The sequence below is a fragment of the Puntigrus tetrazona genome, chromosome 13 (assembly GCF_018831695.1).
Source record: "Puntigrus tetrazona isolate hp1 chromosome 13, ASM1883169v1, whole genome shotgun sequence".
In the NCBI taxonomy this organism is placed as follows: Eukaryota; Metazoa; Chordata; class Actinopteri; order Cypriniformes; family Cyprinidae; genus Puntigrus; species Puntigrus tetrazona.
The window spans coordinates 15500935-15506874 of NC_056711.1; the positions used below are offsets into that span (position 1 = coordinate 15500935).

Sequence of the window (5940 nt, forward strand, 5' to 3'; positions counted from 1 at the left end):
TACAAGTCATATGCTCTTAAAGAAACAGTTCACCCAAAAATCAAAATGTACTTAAAATTGATTCACCCTTGCAATCCCAGAGGTGTACAGCTTTTTTCTTTATAGTAAGAGATTTGGAGAAATTTAGCATAACTTTCTCACCATGCCGTCAAATCATATTTGTTTAGAACTGTTACTTCTAAAGAATGCTTGCTCTGTGCATATTTCTCACCTGATTCAGACAAGATTACTTTTTCACTAAACAAAGTAATATTATGCACAGAGTACTCATATTTTAGCCAGAAAGTAAAAATGTGTTTCTTTGTTAACTGAAGGACTGGAGTTGTGAGAATTTCTTGTGGATTGTGATTTTTTTTAATCAGCTGTTTTGACAGAAGCCACGCACTGCGAGGATCTCCAAAACCATTTCGCCAACCATTTTTAGGTGACCTATTCCTTTAAAAACTAAAGTATCCAGAAGAAGGTTTTACTAGTGATGCAATATAAGAACAATTTTAGATTCCTCAAAGTTAAAAGTAAAAAATGTTTTCTATCTCAACAACTGGAAATGCCTTTTTCACTATGAAAACGTTCTATGGCTGTTAATCCACGAAACCATCAATGCCTATTTTGTGTAAGCATGATGCTATTTCATTATATTTTTTGGTTTTTGTGAAATGAAAAAAAAAAAGCCAATACATTCTGTAACATTTCTCCCTTTGTTTTATGGAGAGAAAAAGAAACATCAGAAGTTTGAAGCAACATAAGGGTGCGTAAATAATCATTTTCAATTCAGTTCTTCCTTTAAACGCTTGGCCATTTCGAGAGAGATAAATCAGGGTTTTTTCTTCCTTTTTTCATTCGCTTTTTAGCATTCGCCGCTCAAATGTCTAGAAGAACAAAGTGATGTCCTTTTCCGCCAGCAGCTGTGGTGTGGCTTACCTTGAGGTGATATCATTAAAAGCGTAAACAAAACATTAGAGAGAGAGAGAGATGGAGAGAGAACAAACAAAATCCTGTAACAAAGGCAGACTCGCATTCCTTTCATCCTGTTCACACCGGAGCAAGCGGTCTGTGACTCACGGCCCTATGAGCTCTGACTCTTATTGGACATTTGAAACACAAGTGACAGAAGACAGATAGCAGACAGAGCTGTCAACCCAGCAGCATGAGAGACATCACTGCTGTCAAATACACTAAGATATGTTTAAAACAATTCGGAGAAGCTGAATAGTCTGTGTACATTTCTAATGCTTTCTACGTTGTCTTTAGGGTTGAATGCCCTCAACCTGGAGTGTTTGTATAACAGCAATGAATGATATCAAAGTGTGTGGCTTGTTGGAGATAAATACTATATATCAATCATACCACCACAGTTCAAGTGTAGATAGCGTCTTTGATTAGGATAGATTTCATTTTTGCATTGTACGTTGTAACTGCAGGATGTTCGTTGCTACATATAACTTCATGCACGAATACAAAACTCCGCTGATGTAAGGTCCGGCCATCACATAATCTGCTATGTCTTTGCATACATTTGTCTGTTTTACACTGGCTTCAAACGTGTCCAGTAATAATTTTCATTTTACTGACTTATCATTCGTCTTATATGAATAATCGTCCTTTTTGATTTGCATTCATTAAGTTATAATGAATCATATATGATCATGTCCCTTTCATTAAAGCATCTAAGTCACTAGATTATGATTAATAGACATTAATGCGTGGTTCTGTGATGAATAAAAATAAGGCACTGGAAAATTACACTACTGTTGCGACAGTGGAATTACTTTAATAATTAAAATTATTTAATAACTTATATTATAAAAAATGCATCATATATATAAATAATATATAAATAAAATTAAATTTTCAAAGGATTTCTACAGCTGATGCAGAGACAAATAATAATAATAATAATAATAATAATAATAATAATGATTATTATTTTTATTATTATATATACTTTTTGCAAATAGTTACTATTTTAAAATTACTTACTCACACATGCACACACACACACACACACACACACAAACACGTGCACAAAAATGCATCAGTGTGTTCATCTTAGTTGCCAAAGGAATTTACAGCTGATGCAGAGACAGACACTTTTATATGTCTCTGGTTAACAGCATTTCCAAAGATCGTCTACACACTGTCAAAAACCACAGAAAAGCTTTTCGGCATGATATGAGACCATTAGTTTTAAAATAGATGTTGTTTAATGTGCAAGCTCGAATTGCACATTCAAGGAGAAGAGATCAGATCTATCATTTACATGGGCAACCCTCAGGATTTACTGTCTTTTAGTCTCAAATGTCTTTTCATTACATCTACAATATATCTCATAATGATGGCATGGGGGGTTTGCATATGAAAGTGTGAAAAGCAATTAATGCAGTTCTGGAGATATACCAAAGATGCATGTTTTTTTTTTTTTTCCCTGATGGATCGTCATGCCTGTTGCCATGGAGCAGTATTAAGCAAAAACACAACTAAAGAGCATGGTCAAAAGATCAGCCTGTCTTAGACAAAAAAAGAAAGGAAGAGGCACATAATTATCATTCCCTCTGAGACGGAGCAATTATGTTGATTAGGCAAAAATATGGTATTTAAAGGAGGTCACATGGGTTTTGACTCCACTCGCATTAAGGATAATCATATTGCTGTCATCTGAACTTCTTTTTAGCACACGTAGGAATGGGTTATGGTGGTCAACTAGTTGACAAGTCATAAAACAAAGCACTAACAGCCTAATTATCCTTTAACCTACTAGTTGATATAGAAAACATGTTGTTTTGTGCTCCTAACAAGCTGCGGTTCTGCCTGCACACACACACACACACATTAAAGGTCTATTTTAGGTCTGTTGTTATTTCTTGCATTGAATCTCTGCACAGGAGAGTCAGCGGCTCGTGCATTGCGCGGCACAGCAAATCATTTGCTCCATAAACTTCCCCTGTGCACCAGCACCATATCTATCATTCAGCGCTGACGGGTGTCACAGCTGCGAGAGAATCCCTGCTCACCAGAGATAAAGCACAGAGGGCACAGGACAAATATATCTTCTTTAGAGAAAGCCCCATGCACCTGCCACCCAGAGGTGTAAAGTATTAAACAATACAGCCAAACCCAGAAAAAAAACTAAGCAGATTATAGAAGAATGGACTGTTAAACAAAGCATACAGTATGAGCCTGCTGTACATTCCAGCGGTGAGATGGAACAAAGGTTTAAAGGGTAGAATACATTTGTAGAATAGAACATCAATCTGTTCTTTATAGAAAGTTATTTTTTGACTGGCCAGAACACTTTATATCCGTTTAAAATGTATAGTTTGTGAATATTTTGTGGCATTTGTTTGTAATTTTGAAGCATACGGGGTTCGCCCAAAAACGAAAATCTGCGTAAAATGTAATCCTCAGGTAATACCAGAGTTAGTTTTGTCATCTGAACAGATTTGGAGATATTTTGCAGTCCATCAGTTGTTCTGAAGTGAATGGGTGCCATCGGAATGAGAGTATAAACAGCTGGAAAAGCATTATTACGGACAAAGGACTCATTTTAGCCTGGCAGCAATGATTTGAAGCCGACAATCTCAATGGAATTGTTTTTGTTTCGTTTTGTTTTAACAAACACACAGATTTTACCTTCACATGGTGTTAATTGATGGGATGGAACGGTACGGATTACTTGTGGATTATTGCGATGTGTTTGTCAGCTGTCTGGAAATTTCTATAAATCACAAATCATCAGACAAGAAAAACTAACTCTTGTACATCTTTTCTTATTCACTTAAGGCTGAATAAACCGTCTGCAAAGGAAAACAAAATTACAGCGTACAGGTTTAGAACAATGTGAGGGTGAGTCAATAATGACTGAGTTGTAATTTTTATGTGAACTCCTCTTGCACTATGTGATCTGTTTCATGCAGGTTTTTTGGTCTCGAATACGCAGGAGAAGCCAAAACCCTTACCCAGCACAATGAAGTGAGAGAGAGAAAACATAATTATGAAGCAACTGGATTAAGGAGAAGTCAAAGAATGTTCGATTGTAAGTGCATTACCGTTCAAGTGTTTGCTTATGAGTCTAAATTACTTTGTGATAATCAACAGCATCCCACACATGCAGTCAATACTTCACTATATTTGACCCACAGCATTGCTTTAAATGTGCTACAAATACAGAGACTTAATATTTCTGCCCTTGACAGAACAGTTCATCACTTTAGTTTATTATTAGCTTAAAATCTACCAAAAGTATTTTTTTTTGTGAAAACGCTGCCCTTACTGATGATGTTCATGTTACATCATACTGTATGCTACTGTATGCTATTTTTAAAACAGTAACAACAGCATTATGATAAATAATACCATGCCTGATTATGCCTATTTGTATATTATATAGTATGTGTGTGTGTTGATGGATGTTTATCGGCATTCTAAAGGCTTTGAACATGGCTCAACCAATCAGAGGTTTGTTTTGTGTCACGGTGTGTATTTTTGCGTTTGCGCAGATGGGATACAGTTAGCGTACAGTAGGATTATATTTAAGCATCTACAAAATTAAAACGTAAGTCAGTTCATCCCTGACTATAAAGCTGCTCCTGCTTGTTGAATACTATAAGACGGTGTGAAAGTTTATGGAAATATATCACAGATGGTATAAGCAGCAGACAGCAGGTCCTACAGGACTGTAACAGAATTCTGACCTGCACCAAACAAAACACCCACACTGGACACGCATTTAATAAATTTCAGCTTAAAAGCAAAAGACAGGGCTGAAAAAGCAGGGGTGTTAAAGTGAGAGCGTGTAGTGTGTTGTAAATAACACTTGTGCGTGTAGTGTTGGCAGTATAGTGCACTCTGTGAACAGTATGAATCAAGGTGGCAGAGGCTGGAGATGTCAGCACGCTTCTATTCTTTCAATTAGTTTCAAATGCGCATAAAACAGACCTTACGGCACTCTAGCTGTGTCTATTTCTGCCTGCGTATTCAGTGCGCTGTGATAAACGGTAACGTCACTCTCACGAATCAAGGGCTTATGTTAACAGTTACAAGATATATTGCGCATCTTGTTAACGTGAACATGTTCTCTGGACTGTTGTAACGTAACACCGACAGGCGGCTCTTATCTGCGGATGCGCTTATAAGAGACTTAATGGATAAAGATCAATGCAACTTAAACTTTAACAATCTCAGGTTTCTAAAGCACCAGCCGGTTGTGCTAAACTTCAGTTCAGACAGAGTCTTCACACTTTAACGCCGATGCTGGTTTGAAGAAAAAATATAGTGCAGTAAGAGAAGTAACGTATTTGGATATAGTAATGAATATAGTAACATATTAAAATATAGTAATCAAAGAATTTTATCTGAATGATCTAAAAAAAATAAAAAAAACACTCATAACTCCAGTTATAGGCTTTTCTCTAACAGTGTTTAGTACATTAGTTTCAAATACTAAGTCTAAATAACTGTTTAGTGCATTGTAACTAAATTCAACAAAATTAACAAGATTTTTAATTAACTGAACTTTGTTGGCCAGATCCTTTTCTTTTTTGTCACATATGCTAATTGTAGTGCTGTTCGCATTTTGCTGCCAAGCAAGTAAGTTTTGCTGCCATTTTTACTTTAGATAATATTTCATATTCCAAACTGCAGGTCCTAGCAACAACTGTAAGTGTGACAACGTGCCCCGCGTCCAACGTGCGTTCAGCTATCCTTTCCCTGTGCAATAATGATGGAAATGCTCAAAAGCTTTGTGCACCCAACACTTTTAAATCTGCGAAAATGCCAATGCTTTCCAAAATCAAACCTACCACAGGAAACATTTACTAGAGTGAGAAGTGTCCCAGTCTCCTGTGTTTGTGTAAAGGGCATCACTGTTGCTGTAAAGAATCTCCTGCAATGAGTCAACTCTAAACCAGCATCATCGTTATAATAGTGTGAGTCTGAGCTCAC

General features: G+C 36.4%; 1 protein-coding gene across 1 annotated transcript in view; it reads right to left on the reverse strand.

Moving 5' to 3' along the window:
- The window catches only part of zgc:171482 (zinc finger protein), a 64648-nt gene that overhangs the window by 57870 nt on the left and 838 nt on the right, over window positions 1-5940 (reverse strand).